The sequence below is a fragment of the Acipenser ruthenus genome, chromosome 12, assembly GCF_902713425.1.
Source record: "Acipenser ruthenus chromosome 12, fAciRut3.2 maternal haplotype, whole genome shotgun sequence".
Lineage (NCBI taxonomy): Eukaryota > Metazoa > Chordata > Actinopteri > Acipenseriformes > Acipenseridae > Acipenser > Acipenser ruthenus.
In genome coordinates, this window is record NC_081200.1 from 8,841,615 (window position 1) to 8,866,956 (window position 25,342).

At 37.9% G+C, this 25,342-nt stretch overlaps 1 protein-coding gene across 2 annotated transcripts in view; it reads left to right on the forward strand.

Moving 5' to 3' along the window:
• The first annotated feature begins 3,489 nt into the window (after positions 1-3,489).
• Positions 3,490-25,342, forward strand: part of LOC117416564 (A-kinase anchor protein SPHKAP-like) — a 103,675-nt gene continuing 81,822 nt past the window's right edge. For both annotated transcript variants that reach the window (XM_034027727.3, XM_034027729.3), the window contains exon 1: positions 3,490-3,692. The gene's annotated coding sequence lies outside the window, so the exon portion shown is untranslated. The remainder of the gene's footprint in view (positions 3,693-25,342) is intronic.

The following is a 25,342-nucleotide window of genomic DNA, read 5'->3' on the forward strand; positions in this document are numbered from 1 at the left end:
CAGAGCGACTTACAATTGTTACAAGATATCACATTATACATTATTTCACATTATGCAGATATCACGTTATTTTTTTACATACATTTACCCATTTATACAGTTGGGTTTTTACTGGAGCAATCTAGGTAAAGTACCTTGCTTAAGGGTACAGCAGCAGTGTCCCCCACCTGGGATTGAACCCATGACCCTCCGGTCAAGAGTCCAGAGCCCTAAACACTACTCCACACTGCTGCCCTTTAATAATTAATGATTGATAATTATTGTGTAAACAAGAGAAACCGAGGGACCGCATTGTTTTGTGTTGAGTAATTAACACATTTTATTCAATGTAATTAATACCTAACAACTTCAAATTTCTTAAAGGTAATTACTCTGAAAATATGAGTATCACCATGCCCCTAATGTAGAGCTTGATAAAGGGAATACAGTATCCCTAAAAACATGGTCACACCTGTACACTACACAGCCTTTACTAAGCAGCAGAGATGCAGCCCATTTAATATGGATTATACCATTATCAGGGGTGTTTCATATCACTACTTCAGACACAAACATCATTCTGATGCCTCTTTCTTGTGGCCCCAATTTTCTTTGAAGAAACAAAAATGACTTCAATATAAACAGTACTGGACACACTTATTCTTCCTGATAGAAAGGAGATACGTGTCCACCACCACCTGAATTCATATTGTTTGTGCTTTCCTTCGTCTAGCATCTTGTGTCTTTTAGTCATTGTTTCCAGTTTTAACATGCCATTGGTTTCATAACCTGTCTCCAGCAACGTCACATACAGCCTTTCAACATGGCTTCCTGCTTTTGATTTTACTTTACCTGAAATACATTGAGACTTTCTTAACAGAAGGCAAAAATATATTTTTCAAGGCAGAACCAAAATTACATCTTGCTCGTGCATTTATATACTCATCTACAGTGGCAAGGAACCTTTTTATTTAATAAAGTTTAATTATGCAATAAAGATCATTCACGTTTAATAGACTGTCATGCTTTGAGGTGTTCCCGTCTGTACCAATTTTGAAATCGATTCCCAACAGTGATAATGTGAGAAGAAAGACAGCAAATGACAAGTGATCAATGTAATAGATCATTTGAATAGTTATAAGGCTGCAGTCAAGGTTGACATGTATTTCAGAGTGTTTTGGAAGACACCAGCAGTATTGTACAGCTCTTTAAATGATTTATTACTAAACAAGGTTTATTTTCTGCTTACTGAAAAAGAAACATCACTTCTGCTCAGCTTACTTTATATTAATATAATTTGTTGTTGTCATTATAATACAGTGTTTTTTGTTTGATAGCTATTGTACAGCATTGGCCAAAAGTTTTGCATCATCCTATAGAATTAACACATTTTGCTTTATAAAGTTGAATGTAACATGCTGAATAATGTTATGTTAACATATTGAATTACATACCGCTTTGTAGTTTTCCACAAACTGACAAAAATTGAAAAACGTGACATTTCGAAAATCTAACATGAAATATTGTACTACTGTTACAGCTTCTGGTAGACTTTTGCAATCTCATTTTGTAATGTCTTTGATTACATGATGTTAAATAAAAGATCTAAATTATATTCATGTAGTGTTTTTTTTTTGTTTGTTTTTTTTAATGATTTCTCAATCCTAAAATTCTAGATGATGCTAAACTTTTGGCCAGAGCTGTACAATATCACTTCAACATACAGCAGAAAAAATATATTGTAGGTTCTTATAATTGTAGATTAAGGTCCTGTACATTTTTACCACTTCACAAAACCCTTAAAAGGTTTTGAGTTAGAGGGATGGTTTGCACTGTGTTATATGGGGGTGGCAGCACTCTTTGCAAATAATGAAAGTTTGACAGCCACTGCAGAACTGTCAGAAGCCGTCACTTGATTTATGTATAGAAGTACACCTGAAGGTGACCGTAAGCCACTCAGAAAACCATAATATACACCATCAGTTCATGATACGTGCCATATTGCCAGGTCACTTAAGGTTGCTATGACTGTAAAAATATATTTCAGTTGACCCCTTTGTATTTAAAATTCAGGAAAGACTGCAAGGAACATTTACATGTTACATCAATATCAGTTTGACATTTAAAACCAGCAGTTTTAAAACAATAAATAGTTTATTTTGATCACATTGTTAAACTGCTTAAAAAACATGATTTATCTCAAGCACAAGTAGTTTCACGAATGTCTCCACAAAGCACATTGTGGCATTTTAGAATGTAAAAATGTATATTAGAATGTATATTTTTCTGCTTTTTGGATGACTGATGACTACCCTTTTTCACATATAAACATGCCTGGGTTGTCAAAATACTAATGAGAATGAAGAAAAGAGTTAATAGACAATGCCATAGTGTTCTGAGGGATATGGCCAGCATCCAAATACATTTAGTCATTTCCCACTTGAGGAGTAATTTAGCATGCTTAGCAGGATGAATATTTACTTTCTTCTGTTGATTGATGCTTGTTTTTAGCTGAAAGGTATACTTTATTTTTAGGGGGGGGGGGGGCTTGTGTGCCTGCACATAACTAAAAACCTGGGTGTATATATATGTATATATATATATATATATATATATATATATATATATATATATATGTAGCAAAAGATTTTACTTGTTTTTAGGTTCGTAGCCCCTTTGATACAGATCCAGACACAAGAATTGAAGTTCACAACCACACAGGTTTCTTCACCGTGACAGCCTCTCTCTTCACACAGACTGGAGACTGCCCTCAACAAACATTATTTTCTGGCATTATTACAGGCAGGTTACACAAATTGCATTACACCTGTGGCTGTGAAAACACAGCCACACACCATCATTTATCTGGTAGGAACAGCAATTGTGGTCATGGGTTCAATCCCAGGTGGAGGACACTGCTGCTGTACCCTTGAGCAAGGTACTTTACCTAGATTGCTCCAGTAAAAACCCAACTGTATAAATGGGTAATTGCATGTAAAAACAATGTGATATCTTGTAACAATTGTAAGTCACCCTGGATAAGGGTGTCTGCTAATAAATAAATAATAATAATTAACCCTATCCCTGCCAACCCCCAACACATTTCTTTCAGGCAGGGATCTGCCCTGCCACAATATAAATATCTATCTATCTATCTATCTATCTATCTATCTATCTATCTATCTGTCTATCTGTCTGTCTATCTATCTATATATATATATATATATATATATATATATATATATATATATATATATATATATATACTGTATATATATAAACAACATACACAACACTGATTTCAAAGGTGATGTTTTAAAAGTAATCTTAAAACTAATGATTTAATCTCTGTAAAGAGTAATTTATTCCTACTCAATTGTGGATCAATGTGGTAGCAGTCCTGCTTTATTACCCTAATCCACTTAGATTGGATATTGTGTTTGTACAGGAGGGAGGCTGCTGCCGTGTGTTTAGATTTAGGCGGGCTATTCTCAGCTGACTTCTTTGCATTTTGCATCAGCACAGCACTCAAAGCTAGGCAGAGATTAGCAACAGTCTACTACTGTACAACCCAGCAACCAGAACACTCACACGTACACACACAGACAGACGGAGCAGACAAGCAGGGACTGGAGAGGCTAAGGTACAGAGGAGAGCATTTGAAGAACCCTACGGCACTTGGCTGGCATGCTGAAGACTTCCTTCTGCGTATAGTAAGTACTGATTACTAAACATCTTGCCATTGCCTTTTTCTGTAGTTGTAGTAGCCTAGTCTGTAGTTTTGTGTAGGGTTTCCTTATGAAAGCTCATGATATCTTGGGATGTGAATGCAGGAACTTGCTTATTGCATTATAAAGAAAACGTACAAGAATAGTAAAGTATGATATGCATAACAATATATACTAGCTTGACAGATGAATAAAGGATCTGTCAAGCTAGTGGCAATGTGACACAAGACCAGTTCAAAACAGTTGTGTTTTATTACTGTTTCTATGCCCTCACTTCATCTCCAGGTCAATGTAAACAATTTCTGTGTAAAGTCAATTCAGGAAAATATGTTCATAGCATTGACAGAGATCTTTAGAAAACTGAAGGGAAATTTAAGGGGATTATCTCAATTGTTTGTACTTGAGGAGAAACTCAATGCATCGTTCAAATCTATTACTCGACCTATTACATGAATTATTACAACATACTAAAATCTTTACTGAAAGTCAACATCATTTAAAAATTACCTTCTTTTTACATCTACATTTATAGAACAGTATCCATATGTATATTTCCATGTATATTTCCATTTAAACAGTATTTAAACATGTTTTTATCCACAAATAGTAACAAATGAATTCTGGAATAGAAAATGGTTTATTTAAGACTAAAGTTTAAATAGGCTATTATTTCTTTTGAGGTCTGCAAAATGAATGGCTTTATTATTATTATTATTATTATTATTATTATTACTATTATTATTATTATTATTATTATTATTATTTATTGTTCTGTTTCATTATCACAAACACAGTGAATAATTGGTATAATGTTGATATTACCGTTTTCAAATGGGGAATACAGCTACCATTGACTACATGTTTTACATTGATTTAAATTTACCAAAACAAGTTGATCATAAGAAAAGGAAATTGTAATGTCCAGGTACGGATGTGTAAAAGTGCATTTATTGAGATTTATCCAGTTTAAAAGATTTGCATTACAGTTTAATAATTTCAATATCCACTTGTTCCTACTGTTTTTACGGCTGTTTCCCTGTAAATTGTACGCTAGTAGTTATGATGCATGCACACATGCATATTTGCCTGTAAACTGAAGCCTGTGTCCTCACTTATGTTTTTAAATTTTAGTTTTATACATTATATTGCTTGCTAGGTTTGTTGTTGGGAAGGGGTCGTTTTTTTTTCTATCAATCGTGTCAATGTCTTTTATAAGATTTTTTTTTACATTTCAAATGTTCAGGAAGGAAAGTCTCACAGTCAAAACCTTTTTGCATGCACTAGATGTTTCTGTTTTAATTAAATAATTTAGCATTTTATTTGACATCATTGTGTAAAAGTCACTGTTACTTGGTTAACTAGGCTAAGTGCACTAGCAAGTAGGGGGTAATCAATAGTGATGCTGTTGATATTGAACAACAAATCTTAATAGGAAAAAAAAAATAATTAATAGTGATTTTTATAGTACTATATTACAGAGCCTATACAACTCTGTTATGACATACTAAGATGTGAATATTTTTGCACGGGAAGCTTTGATATAAAAAATAAATAAATACAAAAAAAATAAAAAATCGGCCTTGTACTGTACATTCTGGACCAAAATTGAAATGAAGTCCACAGGAGATTGATGACAATAAATCTATTATGTCACAATTGATAGAAGCTCAAAAGATGTTCTTCTACTCCTTTGGGAATATGGCAATATATCTGTATCCATTCTGCAGGATTAGTTGCAGTGTTAGCATGTTTACCACTTCATATTTCACTTAGTGCTCTATTACTTACTTTGCACTGCCCTTCCAACTGGATGCTTCTGTCTCAAAATGTTATACATTGTATAGTAGACTAAGGCTTATCCGGTTTGACCAAGAGTCACTGCTGATAACTTTATTCAGAATTTACACAGGATATTGCAATAACGGAATATCGCTTAACCTCACAATGAAATCTTGTCCAAAAAAAAAAAAAAGGTTTTGCTGAAGTCGTTTTTCGTAAATCATTTTTGCATAAAGGATTTACAAGTAAACCCCTTTTTTAAAATCTTTTCTCCTCAACAATTCTAGAGATACAATATGGAAACTGTGTGTATCGTGATCTACAGCCAAGCTCCACAAAGCAGCAATACAAACAAGTACATTAATAATTTAAATGTTTTCAAATCTAAATGGAATGCTTCACTGACTGAGTTCTTGTTTCCCGAAGCACTGCGGTCGTGTAATGGAACTGTGTGAAGCGCTTGTCTAGATCTAGGGTCGTGTTGTGCTAATCTTTAGTACCCTAGTTGTAGGACCGTATTGAATGAATGAAATGGCTAACTCTCAAGGTCATGCAAAGATCAGTTATTGACAATATTGAACACCTTTCCCAACCTTTGAACACTTTAACTCTGACTTCCACTCCATTTTTTATTCCTGCCAATAGCATTTGTAGTTTCATTCAAAGGACCTTTTCAATCGCTTAAACCAGGAGCCCATGCTGGATATACTGTAATTATACCAGTGAGACAATCACTAGCTAATGGAAATATCAGAAAAGGGTTATTCTCTAACAAATCGTCGTGACAAAATCTACTTGTGACAGCTAATCAAAAATAAAGAAATAAAATAACTTCTTCAGTAACTGTAATGTATGCCAGTGAATCCTTGTAAATTAGCCTATGGCTACTATAGATGATATGCCAAATTTTGTTAAATTAGTAATACACATAAATAACAGTAACGAGGTAGGGATTAAGTCACTTCACTATCACCGTGGAATTGGAAAGGCAGTCAGGGTATTGTCATTTCAGTTTCTAGTACGACAAGCAATCAAGCTTTAAACTACTAAAAAAAAATAAAAATAAAGCATAATTGTAAATGACAGCAGCTGGAGGAGTCGTTATCTGTCTCTCTCAATTTGATAACCTCCTAAACCTACGACTACCGAAGAGCTGAATATTGGTTTATATGTATGTATTCCCTAATATCCTTCAAATCATCACTCACATTATTAAGTGATTGTGGCTGAGAGCCACGTACATAGTACGATGGGACTTCAACACAATTAGTCACCCAACTCCTAATTCCTTCCTGCCGTTAAATGATGATGTGCTAATAAAAATGTTTTTGTTTAATAGGTTTGACTGATATATAGCTGTTATATATACAGCTGCTAAATAACCAATACAATAAATATGTTATGAACAGCATAATTCCCTTCTCTCATCAATATCTCTGTTGTAATTATGTCCAAGCTGGAGTCTTCTGACTGAAATTTTGCAGAATAATGTGCTGCCTGCCGTGCATGAAGAGGTCACGATTGAGGTAATACAGATGGAATTCAATGTATTTTACTGAGCTCAGAGTTATACATGGACATTGGACACTCTTACTGCCTTGAAACCCCAGGCAAATATCATCTTTAGAAGCTCAACACAGTAATTTGAGCCTGAGAATTTTAAACAGGATGGAAAAGTGTTCCTTTCCTGTGTCGGCTGTGCCACAAGTTCAGTCTGTTGGTAGTGACGTCTGTAAGCTGTGGATCATGGAATCCGGTTTTGGTGAGACTTTTTAAAGATTCAATAGCAACACTTTAAAGAAGAACAGCAGTGTAAAATCCAGCAATCCTGTAATAAATAAAGGTTGTAGACTGCGTAATTTATTATGCCTTGATGTGTATGTTTTCCACAATTTGTTATTATGTCTCTGCATTTTTTCCAAACCATTGTTTTACCGGCTTAGCTTCCTCAAAGCATAAAGACTGCTTCTGGATTTTTACAACTTCAGTTTGTACATTTGGCCAAAATCAGAGTGTACAAATCCAGAAGGGTTCAGATGTTGTAAATTCTTCATATTTACTGCATGGGCCATGGTGTAAAGTGCTTTTTATTGGTTCACCGACTGCTGTGTGTTGCATAAACTGATATGCTCTCTTCTACAAGGTATTGATTAGCTTCTTAGTCAAACTAAAAGGAGAAAGTGATGACTGGAAACTTGTGGTAATTAATTTAAGAAATATAAAAATCACATGACAGGGTTTCTTTTAGCAAGGAGAAACACCAGTGTCTGTGGTTTTTCATTTTATCTTTTAAAAGACTCTTAATGCAAGATAGAATAAACTGTTTATTATTGGTTTTAGACTAGGGGCCGGACCAAATCAAGCCCAGATCGCTCTTGTGAAAGTGTTTATGCGATAATATCGCTAGTTTCCATATCGCATTTTCTTCATCCCGAAGCCAAAACCAGCCATTTCCAATCTGCGAAAGGGGTGGAGACAGATATCGCTTGTTTGGGAAGCAAAAGTAAGAAGCCACAAAATAGCAGCTGTCGACCAATCACAGCTTACGTTCCAGACCTTCCAAAAGAAGCGGAAACAGGAAGAACACTATCAAAAACAAACGAAGGTAAGAGTCCGATTGTGAAATAATTAATACACACCCAATATGCAAAGTGCTGTTATTGTACCTGATTCAGCTGATGCTAATGTAGAATACACCTCTTCTTTCGCAAGTACAAAAGAAAACTCGGGTCCGGTTCAGCAGAGAGGATGAAGACATCATCATGGCAGAGGTAGTGGAGAGATGGGACGAGCTCTTCAGTGTGCTGAGCCTCTCTCTCGATCGAGGTGCAAAGGCCCATATATGGCAAGACACAGCAACACGGGTCTCAGCATCCTCGAGTGCTGTGAGGACATCCATAAAAAGTGGACTTACATCAAAAAGAGCTTAAGAACCAAAGTGGCTGCCCAGCGGACGTCCCCCGCACACTGGCTGGGGAGTTAACACCACACCGGAACTCCCCCCCTTGGTACAACGTTTGCTGTCCCTGATGGTCCACGAATGTGGGGGGGGGGGGGGTGTCGATGCTCCTGATGTTGGCTTTGGTGAGTATATAGAGGTGATTAGCAAATTTACTCATCACATGAGGATTTGATTTCAGTCTACACACACACACATGCATACATACAACCTATGTTCTGGGGAGTAACTATTCACGAGTATGCTGAGTGAAACGTGCATGCATTCTGTACACATCAAAGCTGTGAATTACAACATTAATAAATACTAGCCTGCCCTTTTACCTGTCTTTTAAAGGAGAAATGAAACTAACATGTTTGAAAAACAAAATGTAACACAAATATAGTTGCACTCATAGAACATTAAATTTAAACTGTCTGGTCTGTCACATAGGGACAGAGCCACCGCTGGAGGAAAGTTCTGGCACCCTGTCACAGACCAAGGAGCGTGACACTGTGGACTCACCATCAGCAATGAGGTCAGCCATGAACACCAACAAGAGCCCACAGTGCCATCCACGGCTGCCTCCACTTCCACATGCAGGGGTCCACCTCCAGAAGACAACCTGGCCCCTATCCTGGCAAGCATCCCGGACAGACAGGAGCAAACACTTACAATGCATAGGGAGGCAATTGGAATATTGCGATAGTTAGCTACCGACATGCATAGGTATGTGGATTATGTCATCTCAACACCTGTACCTGTGCACGTCCCAGCTCCAATGCTGACTGGCAATATTTCAGTTGCCTCCCAACACACACCATCCCCTGTTCCTGCACCCCACGTACACCATCCCTAACCACTCCCCAGACCTCTTCATCACATTTCCAGCAACCCCACACCAGCACCTAACAGTTCCCACCCCAACACCCCCCCCAGCTTATAGGCCCTCCCCACCCCCAGTGTGCCACATCACCACATGCCCCCCAGCATGCACTGTTAGATCTATGCATGCGCACTCACCCTCGCACATTGCCTGTCCCTTCACCTGCTCCTGTCTGATTTGTCCAGGACTGCCAGGAACACACTGCTCCACTGCCCCAAACCTCTGCCCAGGAGCTTATACCGTCACCTGAGGCCATGCCCTCCAGAAGGGGAAGGGGCAGGGGCAGGGCCAGGGGCCTGAGACAATATCATCTAATAATTGTTCTGGCACAGTTTGTGCATAACATATATTTGTATACCTACCTACATAAAATGTTGCTGGATGATTTGCTGCTGTTTTCTTTGGCCCTGGGAATAGGCTCCCACATCCTCCTCACCCTCAGACCTATCACTGGGATCATGCCGTTCCCCAGCAACTGGCTGTTCTGGTTGCTGGGGAATGTTGGCCTCTTGTGGCAGCATTACATCACGGGATAATACAATGTTGTGAAGTACACAACATGCAGTGATGATGTGAGCACACTTTGAGGACTTGTATTGTAGGGCTGCACCTGATCTATCCAGGTAACGGAAATGCATTTTAAGGAGCCCGAATGTCCTCTCTACAACACTGCGGCTTTGGCACAGGGCCTCATTGTAGCGCCCCTCCGCCTCGATCTGTGGATTTTTCACAGGTATTAAAAGGCAGGGGCAGAGAAGATAGCCACTGTCACCTGAAGGAGGAACGGATAAAATATATATAATCAGCTTAACGCAGTTACCACACGTATTACATAACAGTACAGTACTGATATGATGTATAAAGTATTAAACACACATGCACTTACCAATGAGGTGACCTTTGCTGTGGCGTCCCTCTATTCCAAATGCTTCGAGGGGACTTTGCTGCAGAATGTAGGAGTCATAGCATGATCCTGGGAAATGTGACACGACGCTGGTGATTTTGCAATCTGATGTTTCATTTGCATGTTGAGGGAGTGGACACACTTTCGGTTCAGATATGCATATGCACGTTCCCCAGGGGACTTGATTGCTATATGAGTGCAATCAAGTGCCCCTATTATACTGGGGAACCCGGCTACACTATAGAATGGTTGTTTTACTTGGGGATGGCTTTCAACAGGTAGAAACTTAATGAATCGGTCAGAAGTAGCCACCAGCGCATCTGTCACAGATGTTATGACATTGCTGATGGTGCTCTGGCACGCTCCCACTGTATCCCCTATTGTGGTTTGAAAGGAGCCGGTGGCAAAGAATGCCAAAGCGGCACAGACCTTTGTCTCCACAGATAGGGGGTGGTTGCATGCATACCGAGACATTAGATGAGGTTGAAGCATATCACACAAGTATTCTATAGTGTTACGATCAAACCAAAAACGATCAATCAGGAGGTGATCCGGAAGTTGTGTTAGGTCCTGATGGGGTCTGAAGGTGTAGGCAGTGGGACACCGGCACTGATGGCGTTGTCTTCTTCTTCTTTCTAAAAGTATCACAATTATTATTATTTGTTTATTTAGCAGACGCCTTTATCCAAGGCGACTTACAGAGACTCGGTGTGTGAACTATGCATCAGCTGCAGAGTCACTTACAATTACGTCTCACGCGAAAAAGTGACTTGCTCAGGGTCGCACAATGAGTCAGTGGCTGAGGTGGGATTTGAACCAGGGACCTTCTGGTTACAAGCCCTTTTCTTTAACCACTGGACCACACAGCCTCCTTACTTACCTAATTGCCTCGATGTCAGCCATTGTTAGGGAAGAAGGTTGGTGTGTGGCCTTTATATAATTCTGCTGATAATCACAATTGAATTGGTGTAGGTGCAAAGACAGAGTGAGCTGAGCCACGCCTTGAATGCCTTTTTGTGATTAAAAGATTCATACACTCTTTATTAGTATTCCAGTTTGTTTACATTTGGTTTACTCGAGTCCAAAACACATCCTGTGATGGACTGGCGTCCCATTCTGGATGTAGTCCCGCCTTGCGCCCTATGTCTGCTGGGTTAGGCTCCGGCTCACCGCAACCCTTGGATTAAGTGGTTACCGATAATGGACGGATGGTTGGAGTTTGATGAGGTTCATTGTAATGGAGCACTGTGCCTTTAAGAAATGAAAATTTGAAACGCATGTAGGTGACGTCACAGGTTACGAGCGAGTGAACATCAGCCTACATGTCGTGGACTTAAAAATAAAAAGTTTGTCGTGGACACCACAAAGACAAGAAGAAATAAAAAATATATCTGAAACGCTTTACCATCACTGAGAGACATTGCTCCACGCAAAGCTATCCATGAGTAGAAAAGAGTTTAATTTTTTATTTTTTTATTTTTTTTAAATTTAGTCGTCGCCAATTATTTTTACCCCGGTTTTCACCCCAATTTAGCATGCCCAATTATTATCTGTATCCCCGGCTCACCTCTCGCAACCCCCCCGCCGACTCGGGAAACGGAGGCTGAAACACGCGTCCTCCGAAACGTGCTCCTTCCAAGCCGTCATTTTTCGCACTGCAGATCCACAGCAATGCTACCAGACCTATAGTGCCGGAGGACAACACAGATCTGGCGGCTCCGCTGCAGAGCCACAGGCGCCCTATCGGCCACAGGGGTCGCTGATGCGCGGTGAGCCGTGGATTCCCCTGCCGACCTAAGCCCTCCCTACCCGGGCAGCGCTCAGCCAATTGTGCGCCGCCCCCTAGGAACTCTCGGTCACGGTCAGCTGTGACATAGCCTGGATTCGAACCAGCGATCTCCAGGCTATAGGGCACATCCTGCGAGGAGCGCCTTTACTGGATGCACCACTCGGGAGCCCTAAAGAGTTTAAATTTGTACGTATTAAAGAAATAGTACGTATTGGTTTATTAAACATTTAACTCAAACTGGTGCATAAAAAAGAAGAAGACGTGTGTTTCGTTTAAGGATGCATTATGTTAATAATAGGCATATTACATAAAATAATATTTGATACTATAAATTATTAATTTTACATTATTCAGTGTTATGTGCAAGTGTTCGATATATGAGGTCAGTGGAGCGCCTTGAGGCATGTACTGTTTTTATTTATTTATTTATTTTATTTTTACTATTTGCTTAATACGCGATAGCTTTCGACAACTTTGAAGTTGACTATAAAATCCGGTCCTGCGAAAGTCTTGCGATGTGATTTAATAGCTGGAATTGAGTAGATTTGGCCTGCGTCCCAAACCGCACCCTTGCTCACTCGTTACCTTCCCTTGAGGGGCAGAAGTACTATGTTTGCCATCTTTAGGGTTGTCCCAATTCCTTATGGAACAAGTGAAGGGTGTTTTATGTGCCCTTCACTGCACCCTTCGACGGAGTGTACAAAACAGCTGACTTCTGCGGAAGTGTTTTTGTGCTGAAGTCCCAGAACTCTTTGCGCTAAAAGCGGAGACACGTGGGAACAATTTGCAAATATGGCAGATGCGGCTGCACAGAAATGTAATGGAACTGTAATTAGCTAGGAAATTGTAGATATTGTTAAGTTATTTAACAAGCACGTTATTTGTGAAATGGATGTTGTACTGAGTCACTTAGTTAGTAAAATTAATCTTTGAATCTATGGTCACGATTTAAATATGATTAGAAAGTACAGCGAAAAATCTTTTCAGTACATGTCGATTGCTGGAATTAATGATCTATCAATTAATTAATCAATGAACTAGATAGGTAGCTACAAAACTAGCAGATGATATAAGCGAGCAATATATTTCAAAGTTAATTATTTATTTATTTATTTATTTATTTTTACGAAATACAGGGACAGAGAAAGAGACCCTAAAACTGAATCAGCTGCGTGCGGCAAACGATGTCCTCTTCACGGGGAAAAGAAACGCCGCGAAGCTGGGCGGGGAGTGACATTTGAAACTTATATAGCCTGCACACTTTTATCATTTCCATTATATGTGTTTGCAGTGATTAATAAATGAGTGTTGAACCTTTAGCCATTTCGTAGTGATACTGAATATAAAGCAAAATATATTACCTATTGGATTTAAAGTAAAAAAGATATATTTTTATTTAAAATATTATTTTTTTAAAAAAGGCTACATTATGAAGTACATGTTCATAAGATGTGGCAAAGTTTCTGTTATTAACCAATGTCAAAGTTTTTACATGTAAAATGTTTTAAATACCTCGTGTTCGCTCAGTAGGGCAATAGTGCGGCGAAGACGTCTCCTACTTGTCGAAATCCTTGCTACAGGTTCTTTGGAACAGGAATAGTGCAAATGCTACAGCCATTCTTCCACTACAATCTGACAACAAAAGATTGCGTAGCTTCTTGCTCAGTCAAAGGTAAAGGCGCTGAATGATGATGCTGAAGTGCGTCCCATTTAACGCTTTTAGCTCCACCCTACACCCTCTCACCCAAGTGCACACTCTGTGACATCAGTAAAACGTCACGCGAAGTGTACACTTGTCGAAGGGTGTAGGGTGCAAGGGAATGGTTTAGGACGCAGCCTGGGTCGGGCGATAGCAAAACCACTCTCCCTTCTCAATCCACTTGTAGTCAACAAGCGATAGCTGCTTTTTGAAGGGTGAAAAGGGCTTGATTTGGTTCAGTGAGATTTCGCTTGGAATTTTTCTTGTGTTTTATTAGCGTGAATGCTTTCGCGTTCTCGTTCGCTAAGTGCCAACTTTGATTTGGTCCGGCCCTAGGTTGAATTCCAGGCTTCCAGGAATCCATATATGAAGAAGGTACACGTTTATATTCTCCATATTAGTAAACTGCAGTAATTATTATTAAAAACACTGTTTTGCTTTAGAATCTTTGCTGTATAATGGTATTAACATGTATTCTGTACATTGTAATATGAATTCCGTCAGTCTGGGGTTTTGTTTTCCTTTAGGGAGACTGCACCTAAAAGTAATTGTCACAATCTGAAGTTCCAAAGGTAGAACAAAATGGTCTCCTTATCATTGGCATACATACAGCCTTTTCCTCAGTATAGCTGTCATGTCAGTGCACTTTATTCCTGGAAGCTGTTTATTGTTTTCCATTAAAGCAATGAAGCCAAGCTGTTTCGAAGGGCTACAAAGCAGGATGACCTGTATTTATCATCCCTGCACTGTCAAAGGTTGGAAAATATCCTAATTAGCAGTTTGTGCACTGACTCTGGCTGTTGGCAAAACATTGAAAGGAATTCAATATGTTTTGTTCAAACTTCTTTTCAGCTCACAGGTTATTTTAATTTGGATAATTTTTCTTTGCGCTGCATTTCCCAGTCATGCTGATAGCCTTAGCTCTTCAGCTTTAACTTACCTACCAAGCACAGCTGGTATCCTCATTACCCAAGCTCCAATAAAGCAAAACAAGATGGGTAAGATAGTTCTGTTGAGCAGCAGATGGGGACACTGCCTGCTTTGCTGCAACGCCAGGTACACATGCCAAAGCTGAAACATTACAAGTCCTTTATTGCTCTTTTAAATCAAGAGTCCTCAATTGCATTATACTCGCATATTCAAGCTAAATGTGGGCGTGCATGGGAGAGCTTAAAGATTAACTCCATTATAAATACACTTATTCAAAAAAGAAATACTGCTATGTGTTTTTCTAGGATTTCGGATTCTTTTAATCCTGTAAATCTGCTCGCTAAAACCTGTATTGGATTACTAACCAGCGCTTTACATTATTAACGACTATTGTTCTTCCTTGGTTACTAGTGTCCTGAACACATTTTTTTTTCAGTAATTCAGATTATATCATGAGTTTGTTTCTCTGCTGTTTGTTTTGTATCTTCAACACAAAAATATCAAGTGGACTAAAATGGCATGCTCCAATATACAGATCTGCCAAGAAGAGGTCTGCAATAAAACTAGACCGTATCGGGAGGTGAGAAGATAAGTGCCTTCAGTCAGAGCTGCTGTGAAAACAATGCCTCTCTCTGACTGCGGATGTGATCCTACAACACTAACAACAATCAGAGGAACATCAACAGCTCTGCTTAAGCCGAGTATTGGTGTAATTGACCAGTATCAGTCTAAAGAGAAAGAAGTTTTTCAGGATTGACAAATGTACAGTGCTGGTGGAGGCTGGGGTACTGGTTATTATATAGCCATTGTGCTTCCCTGAGACTTAACTGTCCACACATTATGTTTCCCATCCTGCTGTGCAGAATAATAACATTCTAGAAATAGAATTGGAATATACAAGTCTTTGCATGAGCACATACCCCTGCTACCCCATTATTTAACTCAATCTAACATAAGAAGATTGTACATTTAATGGTATGTAACACAATTTTTGTTCCTGGGTAGTAAGTGTTATTTCCTAATTGCTTATGCCTCAAAAGTATAGGAAATGGCTACTATTCCCCACAAACTTTGCTTTTGTGGCCAGGACAGTGATATTTTGAAATTTACCTATTTCCAATGAGAAAACGGGCAAATGTGTCTTTTCGTTCACATAAAGTCAGAAAAAAACAACATATAAATCCAAATTAACATGTATTTATACTAAAGTAATACACAAATGACTACAAAAGATTTAGAAGTGAGTAGTTTTTCGAGATTTACGATTATGCTGTAAATCACTTTCACGAATCAGCCCCAAATGTAGTCTCCCATCATGTTCTCGTTATACTGTCCTTGGTAGCGGCGTTCAAAGTCCAGTATATCCTGGTGGAAGCGCTCGCCTTGCTCCTCCGAGTACGCTCCCATGTTCTCCTTGAATTTATCAAGATGAGCATCAACGATATGGACTTTGAGGGACATCCTACAGCCCATTGTGCTGTAGTTCTTCACCAGAGTTTCAACCAGCTCCACATAGTTTTCGGCCTTGTGATTGCCCAGGAAGCCCCGAACTACTGTGACAAAGCTGTTCCAAGCCGCTTTCTCCTTACTAGTGAGCTTCTTGGGGAATTCATTGCACTCCAGGATCTTCTTTATCTGTGGTCCGACGAAGACACCGGCTTTGACCTTTGCCTCAGACAGCTTAGGGAAGAAGTCTTGAAGGTACTTGAAGGCTGCCGACTCCTTATCTAGAGCTCTGACAAATTGTTTCATAAGGCCCAATTAGATGTGCAGTGGTGGCATCAGCACCTTCTGGGGGTCCACCAGTAGCTCCCACTTGATGTTGTTCCTCCCCACAGAGAACTCGGTCCGCTGTGGCCAGTCCCGCCTGTGGTAGTGCGCCTTGGTGTCCCTGCTGTCCCAAAGGCAAAGATAGCAGGGAAACTTGGTAAAACCGCCTTGGAGACCCATCAGGAATGCCACCATTTTGAAGTCTCCTATGACATTGATGCCATCTCAGAAAAATGCAGATATGTATCCACTTAGGCAGCTGGAACCAAACTGAACTGGTGGGCTTAAGGCCCCTGTATTTATACTACTATTTATATTACTGGAAAGTTCTAGAAGTTACTCCAAGTTTACTCAGCACTGAATCTATCTGGAATGTTCTGGAAAATAGTTAAATTTCAAAATATCACTGTCCTGGTCACAAAAGCAAAGTTTGTGGGGAATAATAGCCATTTTCTATACTTTTGAGGCATAAGCAATTAGGAAATAACACTTACTACCCAGGAACAAAAAAAAAAAAAAAAAAAAATTGTTACACGGTGTTATAAGTCCTTATTAACAGCATCTGGACAGCATGAGCATAAATCAAAACAGCAGGGTTGTATGCAGTTGTAACCTTGTAGGAAACCTTTGACAGGAGTTTCAACTGAATCATATACCAGTATTCATAGTAAATGAGTTCATCGTGGGTTTTTTTTAGGACTGTAAGTCTTTATACTCCTTACTAATACAGATTAAGAACTTTTAAAATGAATTGTTCTGTTTGCTTTGTGAAAGAGAAACAGAGTCGGTTGGTTTTGACCACTACAAATTGACCTGAGCTTTCAGGACAGTTAAGACTTCACTGCCGGATGGTCTCCCTGAAAACTAGCTTAGTAACTGTTTGTTAATACCAGCGTATGTATTACTTCTCTTTCTGTAAATTACTTCATACAGTACCTTCTGGTCATTGTTGCGAATAATCTTTTATTTTATTGTGTGGAACAGCCTGTTGGTAGAACTTTTCCCATTGTAATGCTTTCCATTAACTGATTTAACAAAAAAAAATGACCTAATTTAATAAAAAGCTGGGGTTCATCATTCAGACACTTTAAATGCAATGCCAACTGGGCGAGTTATCATCATTAAAAGCCAACTGGTTGTGTCCCGTCCATCCCCCCAAAATCGTTTAATTTGTCTAGTCAGACACAGATAGCATGGTAAAAAAAAAAAAAACAACAACCTGATAAATTCATAAAGGCCAAGTGCACCTCAGACAGCACATATATCAGGAAGCTTGATATGTCTGAATTTCAAGACGTCACACAAATAGGTTTTACAAAAGAAAGTCGTTTGATTTTGGCGATATGATCCCTGTGGTGGTTTTCCATTTGATAAGCACAGATTCTGTTATACCTTTTCGTCACAGGCTAACATATTTTAAAAGCCTGTTAAACCGAGTTTTTGGTCTCTCATTAGTATTCTGTCTTTAGAACAGCATAATAAAATACACCTTTTTAACATATGGACATATGGCATCTAATGAATATTATTTGCAACCAGCCTTGCACCAATTCTAAATGGATAACAGGTGAGGTATTTGTCCTGGTCACACAAACTCACAGTTGAATCTTGTAAAATTGTACAGAATGGACTATAAATAAAAAAGGTAGGTTCTAATACCAATTTGATTTATAATTAGCAAAAAAACAACAAAAAAACAACTAGGTTCCTATTATGTTGTTCCCAAGGGATGTCCATGTACCCTGCTGCACAACTCTGACTGCCTCCTAAATTCTCACTTCAGCTGAAGAAGTATTGATCTTTTTAGGAAGGTTTATATTTACTAAATGCATAGGCTTTTTCTCAGAGCACATTCACTGTATGTTACTGTTCTTTCAGAAACAAAATGGCATAAGTACAAAAACTCAATACTAGATCAGGCCACAAATGTATGGGACACAGACTCAGTAGAAATGTGTAATTCTTGACTAGCCTCTTCATAAAGCCTTTTGCACTCTATTTCTCTAAGAGCATTTGCAATTTGATTTCACACAGACTTTGTTCTCTGGGAATGCTCCATTAAATATGGTTTCCTAATGCTACAGAGTGGATGACTCAAAACACAATAAAAAATACAGTAGAAGGTAAACATTTTTAAGGGGTTGATTTGATCAGCCTTTACCCTGATAGAGAAATGGAAAGTACCAGGGATCCACGTAAATTGCACCAATCATTGTTTTGGGGTAATTCAGTATAACCTAGAAATATGCAATCCAAGGGGGCTGATGTAAAAAATAAATCAAGCTGTGGCTTGTGCTGGCAGGGTATAGGTTGATAAAATTAAGTAGACAAAGATTTGGTTGGTGCTATTAGCTTGGCATTTCCCAGGAGCAATACTTTCTAGATTACTCCTGAGATGTGTTGCATTGGTAAATTGTTGAGTATGTGGCAATTGGTCACATTGACTGCTCGTATAATCGTAATAGTGATGCACAAGAGATTTCTTGTGCAAAATGGAGGATGTTATTTCAGAAAATAAAATGCATTGATAGACAGACAAATCAGTTCCTGTAAAGCGGGATGTCTTCCTCATTTTCTTTTTCAGAGCTAATGATAGTCCAGTTCTAAGTAATTGTAGCCTGTCAAATGTGACAAGTGTCTATGGATATTAGTCTTTCGTTTTGTGAATCACAGAACTTATTACAGAGACAACCTTTATATCAAGCTTTTTAAAAAAAAAAATTAAATAAAATACATAACTAACTATATTAACATAATTAACTTTATCATACCAATTTATACATAATATTAAAACATTATTCATCTGTTTTGAACTGCTGATAAAAGTAATAGGCACCAGCAAGAGGTGACAGGCATTTGGTTTAATGTGATTTTCAGATTTAAACAATTGGATCATTAATTGAGAAACTCTTCCTAACTGAGCTTTTTATTGGTGCCTTTTATTAATCTGATACAGGTTTTACTTCTGTAAACAAGAATTGACTACCTGATATCATGAACATCTGGCAACAGAGATTGTGACTGTTTTAACACGTGCTATCCTTTCAAAGATTGACGGAATAATACATCATTCTAATACGTCTTGCATGTATTGTACCAACTTTTATAAATGCAATACTCTTTAATACAGAATTTTGGAATAAATCAGCAGAAATGAAACATTTTATAAACAGTGAATAGAGGAAACAGTAAAAGAAAACATTTAATTGGGGGGGGGGGGGGGGGGGGTGATTTCAGTAAATCCCTAGGATGTGTTTTTTTACTCTTTCTACCTAATTTGTAAAAAGTAGAGATCCCTGCTAAGAAAACAACACACTTCTAAAGTATGACAGATAAAGGAAGTGCCAGGCTCCGGTCCACATGTAATGGAACCCATGTCGGCCACTCACAATAAGCTGTGCTTCAATTAAGGTTATTTTACAGTATGGAAGCAAATGACTACGGCAACAATATAAACTAACATGATACAGTCAAACCTGTAGTAAAGACCACATATAGAGCAAACCATGGTTTTTATAAGCAGCAGCTATTTTAAACACCTCTGGCAGTACACAAAATGTTACATATCTGTTTATTACTTATTTATGGACCGTCTGATTCGCTGTACTATGCTGGCATCTGTAATTAATATTATTAAAGCAATCATTTTTCTTGACTACCTATCTAAGATTGTTATTGCTTTTGTTTCTAAGTGTGTTTAACTGTGCTTTGGCCTGATGTCAGTATATATATAAGTGTGTGTGTATATATATATATATATATATATATATATATATATATATATATATATATATATATATATATATATATATATATTGTGTACGTCACAAACAAGAGCTTTCAGAAAGGGTGTTAGGGTTGTATTGAATTGGATTGGCCTTTCTGTAAAATTGCAAACAGCAGGTATTGTGATTTAGCATATGTACCGCCAGTCTGCTATGGCACAGAGGCCAGCCCTCAGATCTCCATAGATATCTGTCTGTGCTTGGCAACCCTTGAGAAGTCATGTTGAGGGCAGAGCTGTCTGTTGTGCACTGCATTGGAAATAACTAGAGGAGGAACTTTAAAAGGCTGGATCACTGCTAATAAAAAGTGAAATGGTGTAGAATGAGCTGGAAAACAGAAGAACAGTTGGAAAAAAAAGACCTCTACTCCATAGGGATCAAATGTACTTATGTGTGTTTTCTCACAATAAGTATACATTGCACTATTCATTTTCCAATGCATTGTTGGAAAGCGTATTTTCCTGCAAAATACAAGTCCCTCTCATTGTCCTATGGTTAAACAAGAGAAAACAGCAATGTGGTTGTGAGAGACTTTTTTTTAGAATGAAGTATGTTCCTATGTGCCATCTGAAGGGGAAAACGTTGAGATTTTCAACAATGTGAGTGGTGGGATTGGGAAAGTTCCAGTTGATAAATGGCCCCTGTGATTTGTTGTGACTCTGGAATATAGATTGACTTTGTGTTTAAAAATAGATTTACAACAATACTAGAATGTTGGAGATATCAACAGTCTATAGAATGGTGTAAAAAGTCCTTGCTAGCACTACAGTCGACAATTCGCTGAAGTCCACATCATGTATTGATCAATGGATATCTGTGCCATAAATTTGCGAGTAAGCTGTGGGAGCAATTTGTAGTCGCTCTACGATTTTGACCCCTTCAAGCTGAGCAGTGAGGATTTCAGTGCTGCATAACTAAAATGAATAATTAAAACATGTGTCTAATTATTAATATAAATTACCATTCAGATGCAGATATCCAAGGATTGTCACTACTTTAAACAGAGCATGACTTGTAAAGTGCTTTAAGGAACATAAAGAGGCAAACTTTTTATAGGAGCAGAAGCTTGGAAAATCTGGAACTCTGTTTTTATTTTAGCATGCTAATGATAGCAATACAAATAATGCATCCATGGATAAATTTTGCAAACAGCAAATGACATCTGTATGAATTCATCACTTCACTGAGATAGTTAGGAAGTAGAGTGACATAAAACCGAAAAAACAACAGTGCTGATGCAAAAAAACAAGACTCATTTGAAGCTGGCAGATAAAATACTGCAGGCTATGCCTTCTTTTATAGTCCATCTTTTAGATGGGTTTTATTCCTCAAGGCTATTTGATATTACCTATTGGGTTTTTGGCAATACATCTTTGTTTCTAAAAAAAAAAAAAAAACAAAACGAAAAAAAAAAAAACTGACATCAACAGATGCAAGACCAGGTCAACAATGTAAAAGATAGTGTGAGTGTTATTGGAAATTAACAATTTATGAATCAAACAATGCAAAAAAAGATGCTGCTGTCTAAACCGTGATAAATGGCAGCTGAAGATGCCAAGAGCAACTGGAAAAACATACCCCAGGCAGTTTTCTGCATCTCCTCTACTTGCTTTCATTGCATCACGTGTACATCTTAAGAAGTAAACAGAATGGTATCCTCTTGTGTATTCTGGAGGAGTGTGAGCACAAACTAAGCATGATTAAAACAATCAGGACTCAAGTCATCACTGGTGATTGAACCAGTAAATGCACAATTTAGGAACACCTGGACATTACAAAGGGTTAGCAACACTGTCATCCTACTAATGCATTACAAGCCTCAGTTGGAGAGTTGCCGTAACACTAATCCAGGTTTTACAATCAGGAATATCATTTATGGTGATACAAGGACTTTACCTTTTGGTAAAGGATTGATTTGAGTAATTGCGGTTGGAATGGAAAAACTGGCTTCAGCAAGTATATTTCAACATGTTTGCTTACTATTAAATATTAAGCATTGGTCGTACACATTTATTTGCCTGTGTTTTAAAATACATTTCTGTTAGATTTCTTTAGTATCTGTACTTTTTTCCTCATATATTTTAATGTGTTTTTGAGGATGATCACTTGGTGCTTGGTGAATGGTGCTTTTAAACCAGGTTTGTTGTAGGATATGTAGTATATTGCCTAATACTGAATTTGTTTAGCATGTAGTTTGTGCCTTTACAGAGCTTTGAATAAACCATGCCTGTGACTGTTTTAGCCTGCTGTACCCTGACTGCCAGGTGCATATACAGCCCTTTGCCCCAGGCATTACATTGAAAAGGCTTATATTACTTTAGTAGAAACTGCTTCTGTGAGTGAGGAATACATTAATGTAGATGGTCAAATACAAATGAATCCTTTCCAGTGTGGCATCAAAAATAAATAAATGCTGTATGTTTAATTTAATTTAAAACGTTCTGTAGGTAAACACATGCAGTGTTTTATTTCAAACCATCCGAGTGTGATATTGCTGCATGTTCATTTACAGTTCTTGTCACTTTTTGTCAGGATGGTCTTTTAACATAAAGTTCTTAAGTTGGAGGATTCCTCAGACTCAAAGGCGTTCAAATTACTTTTAATAAAAGGTAAGTAACTGGAGACAATCACACACAATCTGAGCTTATCTTTAGCACAGCATTATTAATATAATAAGAGCTAGAATACAGTGCCTACTACTAATAAAAAAAGACAGTAAGACTTTTATATATATTCGAGAAATTGCTTGCCTCTTAATTTTTGATGCATTCTGGGTTAAAACAACCTGCAATGTAAATATGTTGATGCAAAGCCTGGGGGTTTCATGCCTCCCTGACCTTCAAATGGACAAACAACTTAATGAACACAGGCTGTTTGTTAATGAATCAGCTTTCTCCTCCTTTAGTACTAGATGACTGGTTTACCACTGTGATGAACCAAATCTACATAAAAGATGCCAGAAAATAGTGTTTTTCCAGTGGTACACAATTGCATTTGGAAAATAGAAACCCTGGTAAAACAAATCTATGTGGCAACAATGCAGAATCCATACACAAACACAAATGCACATATAAATGCTGCTTACCTGCAGTATTTCATGTATTCATTTAATGGATGTTGTATGTTGTTGCTGGGAACCATAATCCATTTAAATGCATTCTAGGTCAATTTACAACAAAAGCTAAAAAAGCACCAAATACCTGTAAACACTACAGTGTTCTTAATTTCTTTGTAAAGAAAATCCTAACGTTTTCTTAAATACATAAAGGGACTGAGGATAACCTTTCAACTTGGAAAGTGCAACAGTAATCCAATTAAATTCAAATATAAGGCAGAAAAATACATATGATACCTCCCTCCCTCCAGTGGAGCTTATGCCCTGTACAGATGGTATGACTCCCCCCAACCCCTTTTATATTTTTCTTATGCCAAAAACCTTTGTATTTAATTGTGTTGGGATACTGTTAGACAGCCTCCAAATCCTTAAACATCAGTGCTGTGGATTTTGAATGATCCATGAATGATGTAGGAGTAATCCATTATTTTATTGATCATGTTGCTGTACAGAACAGGCAGCCTTCAAAATCGATAAAGATTAGAGAAGCTGAATTCAGTCACAATGGGAGACTCCGTCGGACAGTAATGCTTCAGATTAGTTTTCCTGACTATCTGCTGAAAGAATTTTGTAAAGCCTACTTAAGATCAACCCCCTTTTACTATATTACTCTGTATAAAAAACCATCAACCACTATTTAAATAGAACCCTAGTTTGCCATAAATGGTAGTTAGTTAATCAGTCATGTTTTATAGTTTGTACTGCTAGAGAGTGAACTGAACACGGTTTTAAATAAAGTGTTATAATAAACCTTGAGTTACATTTTTTAAACTGCTGTACACTTCAGTGCATCCCAGAATTGTTGCTCATTTGGTAGATGGAAATAAAACATCACAGCAAACACTCCCAGAGGTTTTCCCATGAAAATGTGGCTGCTGACAATACTGCTTCGGCATCAGTCTGTTTGGGTGAGTCAGAGCTTTCAAAATGCTGCAGGAACCTTGGCCTTAGTCCCCAAGAGGCAAGGGATAAGAGAGTAAATTTGACATTTCCATAGCTTGTTTTATTTTCATACTGGAGCAACAATATGTGTGAAAAGATATCCTGAGTTTAATAAATACTTCTGTACCACTCTACCCTCCAAAAGTTCAGTTTACCTTTGCTTGTAAAACTGTTGTGTGTCTGTATTCTCCTGATCTCACAAGTAGATAATTAGTAATACTTCAGTAATAAGCCAGTAAATAATTTTAATTGAAGTTACAGCAAAAGTAGAAACAAATGAAAGTAACCCAGACTTGATTATTGAATGACAATTAATTATTTAAAGACCTGATGCTGAAAGACATCTGAATGTCATAACCTAGTGTATGTAGGTCAGCAATTTCTTGGGTAAAAAAAAGTCCTTTAGAGGCTTTATTTTCAAAGAAACATCCAGATAAAACCCCATGGCACTGGATTTGGGCTTCTCTTTATAATCAAACCTGACATGTTAAAAAGAAGATGCAAGGTGCCGCAATAATACTGCACAGGATAATATTCAGCAGAATTTAAAAAATAATTGCTGTGTTTATGAACCTTTATTGGCTTAGTAAAACATGATTGGACATAGATTGAAGCCTCAAATTATGAAAAATACCTGTGAAGGTGACCTGCATGCAGTCTTTCATGTCACTTTGGATTATTATCATATCATTTTCCAAGGGAATGTATCATTATGGCTACGGGTGTAGGACATTCTGGCCCATGGGTCAGTGTCTCTGTATCTTGGTGGATTGTGGCTGGTCCACCTGCCTTGAGTGTCCTTTGCATTTGGAGCAGATGACAGGTCAAGTTTTTGTTGTCAGTCATAACACTAAATAATGGGGGAACCTTGCAGCCAGCTGCAGGGTACAGTTGACTCAATTTATGGAAATGTGAAAAACATATGCAGTGTGTTGAACTGACTACATCACTCAAGCCTATATACTGTCTGTGTCTGCCAACAGAATCTGATACAGTATGGAATGCTGGTTAATCCTGATGTCATCAATATGCAAAACATAATCAACCTAGCGATGTCATATACTGTGCCTGAACATGGTTAGTAGTTGACTATTTCTG